The sequence below is a fragment of the Cannabis sativa genome, chromosome 1 (genome assembly GCF_029168945.1).
Source record: "Cannabis sativa cultivar Pink pepper isolate KNU-18-1 chromosome 1, ASM2916894v1, whole genome shotgun sequence".
Lineage (NCBI taxonomy): Eukaryota > Viridiplantae > Streptophyta > Magnoliopsida > Rosales > Cannabaceae > Cannabis > Cannabis sativa.
This window is the reverse complement of record NC_083601.1, coordinates 72,310,129-72,328,762: the sequence shown is the minus strand read 5'-3', so window position 1 is coordinate 72,328,762 and position 18,634 is coordinate 72,310,129.

Here is an 18,634-nt window from a genome sequence, read left to right as displayed (position 1 = left end):
TCTAACCGTAGAGCATGCTTTGCCAAGCCATGGGCCGCTAAATTCTCAGAGCGAGCCACATGGGACAAAACTGCCCCCGGAAATTTAGACAATAAAGCTATAACATCTTCAAACAATGCTCCTAGCTCATTGAAATACTTCTTCCCTTTGTTAATGGCCGTCACCAAAGCTAACGAATCTGAATAAACTGCATGAATTTGAAGACCAATATGTGTAACATATTTATATCCATTTTTATAAAGGAATATGCTACATTTTGGTTAACTTATCAACCCATTAGTTTAACATGTTTATGATACATTTACAAATCATTTAACATAGTTATGTCCTATTTAATTAACTTAATATAATTAATATGTAACAAACTATAATAAACAAAATAATGTATATTTTAAGTTGTTGTGTCATTTTCGAATGAGGTGAATCAACCCGAAAATTACTATTTTAATAAATAGGTTAGATATGTAATCTGAAAAACGATCAAACTCATTAAAGGTAAATCTAAACCCATTTATTTCGTGTGAGTTTTGAATTGTGTTATCGTGTTTGACCCATATTACTACCCTTACTTAATTTTAATAAAGAAAAAGTGATTTTTAACTTAATTAAAGCTTTGATTTTTTTTTTGACGCGGTGATCAAAATCACACATGATTAACAAATCAGCAATCCACAATTGGCGGCGGCACCTCCTCGAACCAGGATAGCTCATTGTCTAACCGAAGAGCATGTTTTGCCAAACCATGTGCTGCAGAATTCGCATCCCGAGCCACATGGGACAATAAAGCTATGACATCCACTAGTAGAACACCCAGCTCGTTGAAAAAGACCCTTCCTTTGTTTATAGCTGTGACTAGAGACAAAGAATCGGAAAAAACCTCTTTAACGTGGATTCTGCATGAGAGAGCCCAATTAGGTCCAACCAAAAGGGCCAAGGTCTCCGCTTGTAATACAGAGATACTACCTGAAAACATAACAACCAGACAACACCACAATGATAAGCTATAAGCAGGGCCGGCCCTGAAAATTTATGGGCCCAAGACGAATTAAATTTTGGAGCCCTCAAAAATATATAAAAAAACATCAAAAGAAGAGTATTATGGGATTTGAACCCATGACCTTAGACCTTATACCATCCACCTCAACCAACTAAGCTACGAATATTTATTGCTTATAATACACTTAAATTTTACTTAAATAAAAGCCTAATAAATTTTTTTATTTTTTATTTTGGGCCCCCGAAAAGTGTGGGCCCTAGGCACGGGCCTAGCCCGCCTATGCCTAGGGCCGGCCCTGGCTATAAGTAGAAACTATAGACAGAAACTACCATGAGAAACGCAACCCAAATAAACGATAAAACCAACAATGCAAAGAAAAGATAAATGAAAAAATGAAAAAACTAGCCAAAGGGTTATCCCTTTGGCTAGTGAAAGAACTCCATAAAACACAATACAAATATTTTCTCAAAACGGCCAAAACATATTAAACTTGCTACATTCTAGCCTGATACAAATGCGCTCAAAAACTAAACTACCAATGGCTAACTAATCTATCTAAAAATGTCTATCCACAATATATAAACACCACCAAGTACTACTCAATCACTTAGCTAGAGCATATTTTAAAACTTGTTACGTCAGACCTCACCCTTTTAGAAATAAAATTTAATAGTCCCTATGTCATCTGAAACATGTAAAACCAGACCTAATACTGTTCAAACATAAAACCGCCCCATGTTTATCGTGTCGAAATCTATTCAAAACATTATGCTATAAAATTTAAAGGCTTATACAAATTGAAAAAAAATTCCTTAAAGTTAAAGAACTGTCTAACCTTTGAGAGGCTTGCAAACTGCTGCCCTCACTCTTTTATCTTCTGAAAAGATAATAGCCCCTAAGCCTACTGAACTTGTATTATTCAATACTGCTGCATCAACCATAAGTATTGTATGTCTCTGTTCTTCTTGAGGATCTCTAGGTAGAAATTCTGAATTATTTCTATTTCTTTGATGAGTAAGGCTACTAACCTTGGCTCCATCACAAGCAGATACAACAATTTCATAATAACTGTCAATCCAATTAACAATCTGTTGTGGTTGTCCTAATTGTTGACCATGAGTAACTTTATTTCTCTCCGTCCATATGACCCAAGCACTAATAATAATTTTCTCAAACAAATCCTTTTCTACCACCTCAGAAGCATATAATATCAGATTTTTGAAATCAATTACCTCTCTCACTTCATGTAGAAATTTAAAATCCAGAAGTTTCCAAATTTCTTGTGCAAAGGGACACCAAAAAATAGCATGAGCATTAGACTCTCCTCCAAAACCACATAAATCACATGAATTGTTAGAAACTATATTTTTTTTTCAATCCGTTACGCGTTGGCAAGATTTCATGGAAACCCCTCCACGAAAAATGTAAAATTTTCCTGGGTATTTTTAAACACCAGAATTGCTTCCACCATAGTGAGAAAACATCACTAGCTGAAGAGGGTAATGACTTATCCAGAGTCATCGCGGTGTTATATCCACTGTTGGGTTTTATGCCCTAAATAAAACTCTTTACAATCTGATTAGTTATCAATATAAGAAATTTGAAGTGATTGATGTTTGCATGAATTTTACATGCTTATGGTTTAATATGTTTATTATGTTTACACACAGAATCAGTTAAATCCAGATCATATGTTTATTCACAATTACAGTATAGTCAACACAGTGGAATGTGATTGTGATCATATGAATCAAAAGACTTGGTCCCTGTTTCATCAGTGTTATTGGATTTACACTAATGTGATAATTAGCGATGATGTGTACTTACACTTGGAGTAAGTGTTATGTTCTTTCCAGGACATTAGTAAAGTATACTAGTTTCGAATGTATGGAGTATACATTGGACTGGACCGATATTGCAACTAAGTTAAGATATTACAAACTTACCGTTATATATATCTTTCCAAGTCAATATCAGTAGTTGATCTTAAGATTAAAAGAATCTAAATCCTGATATGCTTAGGCTCAACTCAGGAATACTATTCATGTTCTTTGATGTATTAGTTAAGCCTACTTTTAGGTCAGGGTGATAGGTATATTTTGGGAACATGATAGTATGATTGAGTGGGAGTGCTGAACATAAATATGGAATCTATAGCTTCTACTGGTGTATAGAAGTCAAGTGATGATTCCCTTCGAGCTTAGCAAATAGAAGTAAATAGATGAGCTCTTGTTTAACTGACTAATCATTAGATCACTAAACACCATTTACAGGTAGCTAAGTTTTTTAAGGGGCAAAATACATTGAGGGGTGAGAACGGTAAAGAAATCCCATCTCGATGTAGATCATCTATATAGAGGATCTTTAAATCACAATAAGATTATAACAATGGTTAAATGAGATAGCATATTGATATCGTGGAACATATAATATGCTCTATATAAGTCTGAGAGTGCAATTCTAAGTTCTAAGAGTGGATTCAACGAAGAATTAATAAGTAGGAATTTACTTGGTAAATTTAGTTCACTTATTGGAAGCTCAGCATATAGATCCATGGTCCCCATTCTAGTTGAGAATATTCTGCTTGTAAGACTCATTAATTGATTCGTGATTGATCAATTATAATTCTAAAGTTAGACTATGTCTAATTTGTGAATTTTCACTAAGCAGGGGTGAAATTGTAAAGAAAAGAGATTCTAGGCTTATTTATTTATTAATGGACTTTATATGTCTAGTTAATAATTAAATTAAATGACAATATTATTTAATAATCTATTTTAGTTATTAAATAATTAGTTTTGGCATTTAAAAGGTTAGAATTGGAAAATTAGGGTTTTTGAGAAAATAGAAATAAAATTTGTTAAAATTGCATAATCAAGTGGGGCCCATAAACTACACCATGGCCGGCCACTTATTGTGGGATTTCAAATTAATATTTTCATTATTTTAATGCCAAATAATTCCTAACCTAAACCTAGTAGTTGCCTATAAATAGAAAGTGATGGCTCAGTCAAAATTACATCTTTGACATGCTTTCATAAATTTTCTGACAGAAATTTCTCTCTTCAGAAAAACTGAGCCTTTCCTAGTTTCTATACCTGGCTGAAACACTCTCCTCTTTTCTTTCTTCATAAATTTCGAACCCTAGTGAAAGAGTAAGTGCCCACACACAGCAAGAAGTAACTCAATCATAGATTGGAAGACTGCGAAGGATCAAACTTGAAGAAGAAGGACATTCGGGCTCAGATCTTGATTATACTCTGCTACAGAAATGATACAAGGGTTAGAGATCTGAGTGGAAGGAGACATTAATTCCGCTGCATCAATGTAAGGTTTTCTTAACTTTATATGTGTTTAATTTATCGTTTTAGAAAGTTCATATTTAGGGTGTTTAAACAACATACTTGTGAGTAGATCTAAGATCCTGGTAAAATAAATATCCCACAACTGGCCTCAGAGCCATGGTAATTGATTTACTTGCATAAAATTTGGACTTTAAAACGATTGTTTGTTATTTGGATGGTTTCATGTTGTATTGAGTGTTATATGATGATTGATTGATGTTTGTGAATTTTCGTGAAAAATATTTGAGATTTTGTTTCTGGAATTATTTTTGTTGGATAGTATGAAAAAAATTAAGCAAGTTACTTTTTTACAGAACTCAATTTCGATTTAATTTGAATTAGTTATGATTTTTTGAAGATTCGAAAAAAGATAAGGAAGCTGTGCACACTCACGCGCGCGTGGATTCAGACAAGCAACACCGAGCTTGCTGTCTCAATCCTTCATGCGCGCACGGATCACGTGTCTGAAGCCCCACCTACGCGCACAGGAATGTTGCAGGACTTCCTGTCCGCCGAGGTTTCTCGGCCCAAGAACCCAACCTGCGCGCGCGGACAGTATGCTTGGCATACTGTCCGTACAGCTCCCAAAATTTTCGTTTTTCTTCGTTTTTTCATGCTTTTTCATAGATTTAAGTTCTGATTTTTTGTGTGGTTTTGTATTTATATATTTACTATTCCTAATTCAACTCTAATTATCATAATGAATTAATTTAATTTTTTTTTAAATTTAATTCATGATATTAGTGTAATTTGAATTTGAAATTAGTAAATATCTATCTTTTTGCTTAATTATATATCTTATTTTTAAATTTGATTATATCTTATCTTATTTTTAAATTTAAGGTTAGATATTAAACTTTTTTAAATTATCTTTTTTTTTTAAAAAATATTTTGACCTTATTTAAATTTAAAATAAGATAACTATAATCATGTAATTTTAAATAGTTGTAAGATATTTTGCTAACTTTTAAATTTTGTTATTTTATTTATTTAAATTAAATTTAAAATCTGAAAAAAGATATTTAATTTATCTTTTCTAATTTTTATTTATAAAATAACATTTAATTTTTAAAAGTAGTTAGCAAATTTTAAAATGATATTTAGGTTAGTTGAAACCTAATTTTTCAAAATTGTAGATTTAATTTTAATTTTTTTTTTTAATTTCGAAATTTAAAATTAATTTTATTTCTTTTATTTTCGAAAAATAAATTAAATTATTATTTATTTTATTTTTCAAAATTAAATATTATTTATTTATTTATTTATTTAATTATTTATTTTTTGAAATTTATTTATTTAAAATTAAATAAATCCTACTTCCAACTATCCAGCTAACCTTGTTGCAGGAGTATATGGTTTTAGCTTGTTTGTAAGTTTTCAAAACCTATTATTACTTGATTGCAAATAGTCATGGTTAATTTGTTGACAGATCCAATGATCTGATTTTAACTCATGGCTCCCTTAGTCAAGTTAATAATTTGTAACATGTAAATTTTACAATCTTCTTTCATCTGTGTATGACCTAGCAACATGATAGGATCCATCCAAGTGTGTACCTGTGTGAGTCTATGTGTTTATTTTATTATATAGATGCATATAGGTTGTTGCTAAATAAAATGTCACACTATGATAGATTTTATTTAGGTCCATTTAGTTATTGGACCTATTCAATTAATAACAGTTATTTATTTTAAGGTTAAATTCCTCTCTTTTGGGCCTTGTGTGAGAGTTGGGAGTCCTAGAAGTGGGTACGACATACTGAACCCAGCACCCCCTCACATGAACTACCCCAATTGTGAAGGCCCATTTGCCTGATTTGAATAACTGTACTAGGTTAATTATATTAGTTTGACCTAATAAAATTGAATTAGCAACATAATTAACTTTTAAAATATATGAAAATTTATTTTCATTTTAATATTTTAAAGTTAATTTTAAGAAAAACACTTTTAGTTTTAGATATTAATTCTAGACAAACTACTTGTATTTTTCTTGTATTTAATTAAATATAGAATTTTAACTAACTAGATTCTTTCTGGAACTTATTTAATTAAATATTCCTATTTAAGTTATAAATTAGTTGTACCAACTGATTTTTCTTATCTAACTTAAATTTGAATATTTTATTTAAATTTTAAATTAAGTTGAGGAATCCTAGGCATTAGTTATTAAAGATTCTTAAGATATTTTTAAGTTAATATCTTTTCGAATATTAACTTAAAATGGAATATTTTAGATATTTTTTAGGTTAATATCTTTTCGAATATTAACTTAAAAAAGATATCTTCAAATTAAGTGGTTATAACTTAATTTTTGATATTTAATTAAATCTAAATTTGAAATTATTTAAGTTCTAAACTTTTCTATACAACTTAAATTAGATATTTTTCAAATTTTGTTGAAAAGATACTTAGTCAAATAAGATATTTTCTAGATAATCATTTCTAGACTACTTATTATTTCTAATATTTAAATAAGAAAATATTATAAATTGTGAGATTAATTATTTAAATAATTAATTTTGGTACAATTTTATTTAAGTATATTTTTCCTAGTATTAAACTAGAAATTAATAATTAAGCATTCTCTACACTTAATTATTTATTTCTTGAATTTAATACATTTAATTAACTTGAAAAATTTAAATATCTAAGTTGATTTTCATCATGATACTTAAATATTTATTTTTCATGACACTTAATTAAATAGAAAATTATTTTTAGGTTGAAATTTAATTTTTCAACTTAAATTTAAATAATTTTCAAAATATATATATTTTTCTTTATTTTATTAATCAATTTCGAAAAATTGCATTTTATTTATGCAATATTTTTGAATTTATTGAAAAATAGATTGAGTTGTAAATTAATTATTTATTTTAATTTATTCTTGGGCCAACTTTAATCAATGATTTTTTTTTTCATTTAATTGATTAATTTAAAATAAATGAATTTAAAATATATATTATTAGAAATTGAATTAACTAGTCAAAAGAAAATCTAGATAGGTGATATTTTTGCTTGAAGTATTTCTTTTCTATTTTTATTATTTTTCGAAAATTGTATAGTTATTATACTTAATTTTTTGAATACAATAAATATATTCTCAAGGAAATTTTTAAGTTGCTAATTAATTAATTTAATTCAACTTAAATTAATTTCCTTAATATTTATATTTAAGATTATTACTAAGATGGAAATAATTAATTTTATTTCAATCACCATCTAAGTATAATTTTATAAATATTATATTAAATTCTTATTTTTGAATTTTAATTCTAAATTTCAAATTTAATGAGAATTTATTTATTAGAATAATAAAGAAAATACATTTTAAAGAATGAGCTTTATTATTATTAAGATATTCGATCTCCATTGTTGGTTTTACATCGCGTTTGTTTTAGTGAGTAATCCTCCCTAATGGAGGAACGTTCATTAGCAATTTCGCACCGTTTAATCTCGAAAGATAAGTAGTTTGTAAGTGTTTTATATGGTATAGATCACCCTAATGGTGGCGACCATATTTGACTTGCAAATTGCGAAACAATGGTAGTAGCTCATAAGATAGAATAGCCTTGACTCTCGCCTAAACGGGACAACGCTGGATTCCAATCTTGATCGAATAAAAGGTTGCTAGAATGTTTAACATTTTAGATGAGCTGACAACTCTATTCAATGGATGGTAGCTTTGACTCTCGCCTAAACGGGACACTGATATCAGTTTGTTGAAAAACCTTGGACATTATTTAGGATTGAATTTTTTTAAGTATTTTCTCATATCATTCCTACTTGCTATGTGCTTATAATTTCTGAATTGATTTTGTGTTAAACCATTATTAATTTCTGTTAGTTGATTTCTTTTATTTTGTAGTATCCTGTATTATCAAAATGAATGCCATGTTATCACTATTGACTGAAAATAAGCTGAATGGATCTAACTTTACTAAGTGGAATGAGAACATTAATATTGCTCTCATAGGAGAAAGTGCCTTGTTTGTTTTAACTGAGCCGTCACCTGAAGTGCCTGGGGACAATGTATCCAAAGTTGTGAAAGAAAAGTATGAGCGTTGGCAGAAAGCAAATGAAAAAGCTCTATACTTTATGCTTTCTAGCATGGTTGACACCCTCAAAACTCGGTTTTCTAAAACCGAGAAGGCTGCTGAAGTTATGACGAAGTTAAATGAGCTATTCGGTAAGGCATCACTACAGTCACACTTTGATGCAACTAAGAAGTACATTAATGCACGGATGGAACCTCATCAAAACGTGCGTGACCATGTTCTCCTCATGTCAAGTTATTTCCAAGAAGCCCAGGATCATGGTGCTGAAATGGACAATGCTACTCAAGTAAGTCTTATCTTGAATAGCCTGACTCCAGCATTTCTACCATACACATCAAATTATGTCATGAATAAGAAGGAAATTGACTTTCATGAATTAGTCAATGACCTTCAAACTTATGAAAATTTGATTGGAGGACCCAAGAAGAAAGGGAGTAAACCTCACAATCCTGGGAATGGTAATGGGACGAACAAACCTGAAGCAAATGTTGCCTCTGCTTCGAAACCCAAATCGAAGAAGAAGTGGAAGAACACCAAGAAGCGAACAAAAACCATGAAGAATAAAAAGGTTGTTCCTTCTGGTGATGCTACACTTAAAGGAAAGTGTTTCTACTGCAATGAAAAAGGTCATTAGAAACCCCAGTGTCCTAAACTTCTTGCAAAGAAATAAGGTATTTCTATTTATAAACTTTAAGAATTTTAGTGAATTATTATCCAATTGGATTTATAATTCTGGACTAACTTTGTTTATTTGTTTTCTTCTTCTTATAGGCCAAGCTACTTGAACTCAGATGAGTTGGATCAGAAAGCTGGACCAAGGGTGAAATCGTCCAGATGAAGATGAAGCTCTTCAATTTATTTTTGAATTAATTGTTTTAGTTTAAAGACAATTTGGATTTCAAATTTTAGTTAGGGATATTTATCCCTGTTTCTCTCATATTGTTGCAATACATTTTTTTTTTATTATTATTATTAATAAAGTTTATTTTCGAATTCCACCATTGCAATTTATGAGAATGAGCTTTATTTATTTTGTCTTCATCAACAATTACCACATTATATTTATATGTTTGTATGTGTAAGTGTTTTTATTATTGATGCAAATTCTATAATATTTACAACTCTTCATAGAGTTATATTAAATAAACACTAAAAATTATTTCTATGTTTATTATAATTGTTAATTCTAATACAATTATTAAGAATTTGTTTAATAAAAGTATCTTTTGATCTGATAGGGGTGGAGAAAAGTTAAGAAAACTATGCAGTTCAACGATCTTTTATATCTAATGAACTCTGGATAGTATTCAACTCCACATAAACTCTATCACACTTAAAGAATAATGATCTTTACAACCTTTAGGGGTGGATCATAATCTCTATATATACTTAGGGGTGGAGGTTATCCACAAGTACTCTATATGTATATACTTAGGGGTGGAGTATATTCCACAATTCCCTATGTAACACATATTTTCTTTAAACATGGAAGTAATATAATGAGTTAGCTATTATCAATATAAATCCTTGATCTTGATTGTATGTTCCATTTCGTTTTTACTGTTGTAAGTAAAAGTTTAATACCTATGAAAGTTCTTTGGAAAAGTTTCACACTACCTTAATTGAGTGGGAGAATTTTAAAGTTCTATTCCCATCTTCATCAGGTTGATACTTGTGATAGATACTTAAGAACACTACTGAAAAGCAAATCTAACCATTTACATGGATAGGAATAGCTTATCAGAATTATGAGAATAAGATAAAGAACTCTAGTTCAGTCCATTCGAATGACTTGAACCTAGAATTCTTAATCCTCATAAAATTTTATGGTATCTTATTTTTGATTACTTTATCTCTGGCATGTATTTTTCACTTCAAATACTAGTCTGCTATGTTGATGACTTAGTCTTAACTTAAAGTTTTAGACTAATACAAAAGTCACAACTAGGTAACTCTCCAAACAATAAGAGGTTAAAAGTATTATTTAACCAGACATCTGCTATTGAGTGGGAGCTATCTGAGATGTAATCAAATAGGAAACATTAGAAGATATTCAAGAAAGATTTATGAAAGTGATCTATATATAAGATATTAAGGAACTGTATATTAGTTGTCCTTGTATCTCACCAACTCATTTCGAGATCTTTGAGATGGTGCTTGCTTTGGGGGTGGAGGAATTATTCTATAATAATTCAAGCTCTACCAGAGAAGAATTATAACTTTGTGTATTCGAAAATCCATGAAAGTTATATCACTGAAGAAAAGTCTACACTGTATTATCTCAATTACATATTTTAAAATATGAGAGATATGTCTTATGTTAATTCAGATGTACCTTAAAACAGTAAAGATTTCAGTATCCCTTGATGAGTAAAGTATATAGTAAAGGATGTTTCATAAGTGTATTTATGAACTAGTTTCCAGAAGTTTGGGAGGATTCAAATATACTACACTTGATCTGAAGATCAAGACATCAGATTGACCTATTTGCATACTTTGTTTTATGTTAGTGCAAGTGGGAGTTTGTTGGGTTTTATGCCCTAAATAAAACTCTTTACAATCTGATTAGTTATCAATATAAGAAATTTGAAGTGATTGATGTTTGCATGAATTTTACATGCTTATGGTTTAATATGTTTATTATGTTTACACACATAATCAGTTAAATCCAGATCATATGTTTATTCACAATTACAGTATCGTCAACACAGTGGAATGTGATTGTGATCATATGAATCAAAAGACTTGATCCCTGTTTCATCAGTGTTATTGGATTTACACTAATGTGATAATCATCGATGATGTGTACTTACACTTGGAGTAAGTGTTATGTTCTTTCTAGGTTATTAGTAAAGTATACTAGTTTCGAATGTATGGAGTATACATTGGACTGGACCGATATTGCAACTAAGTTAAGATATTACAAACTTATCGTTATATATATCTTTCCAAGTCAATATCAGTAGTTGATCTTAAGATTAAAAGAATCTAAATCCTGATATGCTTAGGCTCAACTCAGGAGTACTATTCATGTTCTTTGATTTATTAGTTAAGCCTACTTTTAGGTCAGGGTGATACGTATATTTTGGGAACATGATAGTATGATTGAGTGGGAGTGCTGAACATAAATATGGAATCTATAACTTCTACTGGTGTATAGAAGTCAAGTGATGTTTCCCTTCGAGCTTAGCAAATAGAAGTAAATGGATGAGCTCTTGTTTAACTGACTAATCATTAGATCACTAAATACTATTTACAGGTAGCTAAGTGTTTTAAGGGGCAAAATACATTGAGGGGTGAGAACGGTAAAGAAATCCCATCTCGATGTAGATCATCTATATAGAGGATCTTTAAATCACAATAAGATTATAACAATGGTTAAATGAGATAGCATATTGATATCGTGGAACATATAATATGCTCTATATAAGTCTGAGAGTGCAATTCTAAGTTCTAAGAGTAGATTCAAAGAAGAATTAATAAGTAAGAATTTACTTGGTAAATTTGGTTCACTTATTGGAAGCTCAGCATATAGATCCATGGTCCCCATTCTAGTTGAGAACATTCTGCTTGTAAGACTCATTAATTGATTCGTGATTGATCAATTATAATTCTAAAGTTAGACTATGTCTAATTTGTGAATTTTCACTAAGCAGGGGTGAAATTGTAAAGAAAAGAGATTCTAGGTTTATTTATTTATTAATGGACTTTATATGTCTAGTTAATAATTAAATTAAATGACAATATTATTTAATAATCTATTTTAGTTATTAAATAATTAGTTTTGGCATTTAAAAGGTTAGAATTGAAAAATTGGCATTTTTGAGAAAATAGAAATAAAATTTGTTAAAACTACAAAATCAAGTGGGGTCCATAAACTATACCATGGCCGACCACTTATTGTGGAATTTCAAATTAATATTTTCATTATTTTAATGCCAAATAATTCCTAACCTAAACCTAGTAGTTGCCTATATATAGAAAGTGATGGCTCAGTCAAAATTACATCTTTAACATTCTTTCATAAGTTTTCTGACAGAAATTTCTCTCTTCAGAAAAACTGAGCCTTCCCTAGTTTCTATACCTGGCCGAAACACTCTCCTCTTTTCTTTCTTCATAAATTTCGAACCCTAGTGAAAGAGTAAGTGCCCACACACAACAAGCAGTAACTCAATCATAGATTGGAAGACTGTGAAGGATCAAACTTGAAGAAGAAGGACATTCGGGCTCAGATCTTGATTATACTCTGCTACAGAAAGGATACAAGGGTTAGAGATCTGAGTGGAAGGAGACATTAATTCCGCTGCATCAATGTAAGGTTTTCTTAACTTTATATGTGTTTAATTTATCGTTTTAGAAAGTTCATATTTAGGGTGTTTAAACAACATACTTGTGAGTAGATCTAAGATCCTGGTAAAATAATTATCCCACATCCACTTCCCACTGAATAATTACCATGACTAGTATAGTGCCAAAATCACAAATCTTCATGATTAAATGGACTCAATGGAATGGAAAAAATACATTCTGCATTAAGGAGATTAAAGTGCTTATGTATTATGGTAAAATTCCAACATCCGGGTGACCCAATAAGATCTGACACTCTTGCCATCTCATACGCTGGAGCTGAGCTAGGAAAAAAAGATGGTCTTAGTAACCATGGGTCTCTAAATGTCCTTGTGTCTTTACCATTTCCTATGCTCCGTCTAAGACCCTTTAATAACAAATCTCTGCCCCATAAAATTCCTTGCCAAGTTGGTGAAGGATATGATCCCTTTTCTGCCTCTAGAATATTAGTGAGCCAGAAATATCGTGCTTTCAAAACTTGAGCCAGTATTGATGAGGGGTTCATTAAGATCCTCCATGCCTATTTTGCCAAGAGAGCTTGATTATATTGGCTAAAACGTCTAAAGCCTAAACCTCCATCACTCTTTGGTTTACAAATCTTATGCCAAGCTCTCCAATGAATTTTATGTTTGTTGTCAACTGATCCCCACCAGTATATTGCTATTAGTTTTTCTATCTCTTCATCGATACCCTCTGGAATTTTAAAACAGGACATTTGGTAGGTGGGCATTGCTTGAATAACAGCTTTGACCAGCACTTCCTTACCCCCTTGTGAAAAAATCTTTGCCTGATACTCATGAAGTTTTGCCCATATTTTATTCTTTATTAGTCTGAAAATATCAGTTTTGTTCTTTCCACCTATCATTGGTAAACCCAAATATTTTTCAATGGCCTCCGTTGTCTGCATATTTAAGGCTTCTGAATACAGTTTCCTCATTTCTTTCTTTGTATTTGACGAAAAACAGAGAATAGATTTATTGAAATTTATTACCTATAATTTAGAAAGAGAAAGATTAGATCATAAAGTTACTTGTCCTACTTTTAGAGCAATTAAAGTTTGGTAATTGAAATAATAATGAACTAAAATTTCAAATACCCATACTACTAACTTTTTACCTGTCCTGAGCACCTTGAATAAACTGCAAAAATTTGTTAGATTGAATGCAATGAACCCTCATTAGCCGCCAAGAAGAGTAAACTATCGTCAGCGAAGAATAGATGACTAATAGATGGAGCTTCTCTTGCCACTTTTAGACCAATTATTTCTTTCTTATTTTCTGCCTGCTTAATTAATCCCGAGAGACCTTCTGCACAAATGAGGAAAAGATAAGGAGATAATGGGTCACCTTGTCTTAACCCTCTATTCGGAATGACTTTTCCATAAATGATACCGTTAATTTGGAAAGAGTAGCATACAGATGAAACACACTTCATAATAATATGAACCCATTCAGCCTTAAAACCCATCTTCAACATCATCATCTCAATGAATTTCCATTCTACTCTGTCGTATGCTTTGCTCATATATTTGTTGGGTTTTATGCCTTAAATAAAACTCAATTTTAATGTAATCCGTATTATTCAATATCAATAAAGAAACAGAAGTATTTTTCATTCATTTGTGTAATTTTTGGTTCACATTATCAATTACTTGTTAATTTGATTTATAAATTCATCCAAACCCTTTTCACATTTATATTCTTGTTTATTGTGTCGTCATCATAGTGGAAAGTAATCAAGATTATGTGAATAAAGATTCCTAGATTTATCAGAACACTGGGTTTTACTGATATGACAATCTACAACATACTTTACTTGCATAAATGCTATGTTCTTTCCAGAGCATAGGTCAGAGTAAAGCTTGGGTTGGATGCATGGAGTATGCATCGGAAGGGACCGATATTGAACTTTGACATAGATTTATTAAACTTACCGTAATATCTATTCAATTCAATATCACCTAGTTGATCCTAGATCAAATAATCTTAATCCTGATATGATTAGGCTCAATCTCAAGAGTGTTATTCGTGTTCTTTGATTTGTTAGTTAAGCCTACTTTTGGGTTAGGGGGATACGTACATTTTGGGAACACAGTAGTGCAATTGAGTGGGAGCGCTAACATAAATATGGAATCTATAGCTTCTATCTGGCGAATAGAAAGTAAAGGATGATTTCCTTCGAGCCGAAAATAAATGGTAGAGTACTCATTTCACTTAGCTAAAATATCATTTATACGGGATTAAGTGTTTTAAGGATAAAATACATTGTAGGGTGTTACGGTAATTTGATCCCTTTATAGTGTATATCATCTATATAGAGGGTCATTGATCAAATTAGGATTATAACAATGGATAATTAATAGCGTGTCTATATGGTGGAACATATACAACGTTCTATATAGCTGAGAGTGCAATTCTAAGTTCTATGCGCGGATTCAACGAAGAATTATTAAGTCAGTGAATTTAAGAGGTAAATTCTTGATCTGCTTATTGGAAGCTCGGATATATAGGCCCATGGTCCCCACACTAGTTGAGACAATACTACTTGTAAGACTCATTTAATTGGTTTTGATTAATCAATTATAATTCTCAAGTTAGACTATGTCTATTTGTGAATTTATCACTAAGTAAGGGCGAAACTATAAAGAAAGAGTTTATAGGGTATATTTGTTAATTAAGAGACTTTGGTTAGTCTAATTAATAAATATAATAAATGATAATATTATTTAATAATTAATTATAGTTATTAAATAGTTGAAATTGACATTTAAATGGTTGAATTTGAAAATTGGCCTTTTTGAGAAAATGGGATGCAGAAATGATAAAACAGCAAAATTGCAAAAGTGTAGGGTTTATCATTTAATATTTTCATTATTTTAATGCCAAGTAATTCAAACCTAACCTATGTGGTATTCTATAAATAGAAAGTGATGGCTTCAGGAAAGTAACAATGCATCTCGTTCCTTTCAGAGAAAAACCTGAGCCATCTTTCTAAACCTAGCCGCCACCTCTCTTTCTTCTTCTTCTTTGATTGTTTCGAAATCCCTTTGTGATAGAGTAGTGCCCACACACAACAAGTAGTACCTCAATCATAGTGTGGAAGATCGTGAAGAATCCAGATTCAACAAAGAAGGATATTCAGGCTCAGATCTTGATAATACTCTGCGACAGAAAGGATACAAGGGTTAGAGATCTGAGTGGAAGGAGACATATTATTCCGCTGCACCCAATGTAAGGTTTCTCATACTTTATATGTGTTTACTTATAATCGTTTTAGAAGTTCATATTTAGGGTGCTAATCAACATACTTGTGAGTAGATCTAAGATCCTGGTAAAATAATTCCAACACTAACTTCATAGCCACATAACATCGCCTACCATCTTTCCTTGCTTTTAGGTTGTGAAGGCCTTCATAAGCAATGAGAACACTAGCGATAATGAGTCTACTAGGAACGAAGGCACTTTGGTGCCCACTTATTACTAACGGTAACAGAATCTTGAACCTATTAATTAGTATTTTAGCAATTATTTTGTATAAAACATTACATAAACTAATCGGTCTAAAATCACTAATCAAATCGGGATTCTTAACTTTAGGAATAAGAGTAATCAAAGAATCATTAATAAGAGTCATATCAGCTACCCCCGTTAAACAATCAAGAATTGTTTTAGATACTAAAGGTGCAACAATGTCCCAATGCTTTTGATAAAACATTATACTCATCCCATCTGGCCCCGGGCTTTTATCTGCTGGCATACTAAACACTGCTTCTTCAATTTCCTTTAAAGAAAAAGGTTTTACAAATTGTTTTATTTATTTTTTAAAAAAATATGAAAAACTACATGTATTTTGAGCTCAAACGACATGTAGTTTGATAGATACTACATGTAGTTTGGCTGAAACCTGATGTGTAGTTTATAAACAAAATAACATGTAGTTTATTGAAAAATGACATGTAGTTTATCAACAATTCTCAAATGACAATATATATATAAAAAAAAATGACAACAACTTAGCTAAAAGCATACATAAAAATGACACATCATTTTTGGGTTGTCTTCAACCTACAAATGGGACATTAAAACTTGAATCGATCCATTTCAGATGCTATCACTGACCCGGTTGTATTTCAACCTCCGGTACACTATTTTTGATGTCATTTGGGATATTTTTTTTACCATTTTCCTTCCTCTTTCCAATTCTTATACCCATTTAAGCTTAAAATCATTTTAAATATAAAAAAATAAACTATTTTTGGCCATGAAAGAAAACACCTAAAAGCTTTGAAACATTTGAAGAAAATAAAATTTATGGCCGAGAAAATGAAGTTTCCAACAACTCCTACCATCAAAAATCTTTACTTCTACCATTAAACACAATTTCGAAGAATTATTGTATCAAACAAATTTAGATTTACAAAAAAAAGTTTGAACTCAAAAGTAAGCTCTAAATCAAATGAAATGGCTCTGATACCATTTGTTAAAAATAACTATACATTGAGCATAAATTCATGCTCATATTAGCCAATATCAAACATTTAACTTTAGAGCAAACATTTAGAATTAGTAAACATACCTCATTTAAGCTTTGATGTTGAATCTTTAAGAGCTATGAATCATTGTTGATTTCATAAACCTCTTTGATCTACACATGGAAGAAGACCAAAAAACTTGAGTGTAATGAACACTACTCTTGATACAACTCTCAACACCATAGCCACACCCCTCTCATGCCCTAACCACAAAATAAATAGCACGCCCTTTATAAGAAGTTATAGGCCAATTTGGCTTACATGCCCAATGTGTGAGAGCAAATTGTGTTGGCTCAATAGGTTAACCAAAGACGTTTTAGAGCGTGTCTATAGGTCCCGGGTCCGAGCGTGTTAGTACATTATGTCTGTCTTATTATGACCTAATAGTAATGTCATGCATTATCTATTATATAGTTATTATTATATGTTAACACCTACACTAAATGAACAATTCTTAATTATATTAGTCCACATAAAACATTCTAACAAATATATCTCACAAAATCATTTTTTATGATTTTTTTTACATAAAAATGTTGTAAGGATGATTTTTTTTTGGGACCAATTTGGTAGATTTTTTCGTTTAAAAAAAGGTATAATTTAAGGAAAAATAAAGTGGAAGAGAGCCCTTCATAATATTTAAACATAAAATATTTTGATGTGACATTTAAACATGATTAAAGAAAAAAAAAAACGTGATGATCTCCCCTTCCTAGTTGTATATTAGTTATATCATGGTTTGCGTCCCCACCTGAAAGGAAGAGTTACCAACTCTCCATTAAAATCAATCACCAATAACAATACTCAGAGCCTACTAGCCAAGCCAAGTCAAGCCAATTCTTTTTATCTGTGGTGTGTGAGGCACATATCATAATAATAATAAAAAAAAAGGAAATGAGTCTCATAGGAAAGGGACCTACCATTTTGTTTTGTCCCATACAAGTACAATCAAATATAAATTGGCCTGGCCTAATCTTACCCGATCTGCTTTCAAATATTCCTCTCCTCTCATCACTCTAGCTAGTTCTAGCAAGACAAGCAGAAAAATTATAATAATTGAAGTGAAAAATTGTACCATGATTTTCATGTGACAAATTTTGAAATTAATATTCCATTTTAAAGAAAGAAGAAGATAATTATTGTACTTCTAACACAAACTCATTTAGTCCTATTTATGGGATATGAGTTGCGCTTGCGTGAAAGTTTTTTTATTTTTCTTTTATTTTTTTAAGCTTAAGCTTACGTATAATAAATGGTCACTATTTTATTAAATTAATCTGGCTGAAATTAAAAATTAAATTTGGCTAAATGATTAAAATTCAGATCGGATATTACTAATATATTTGTTTTATGGC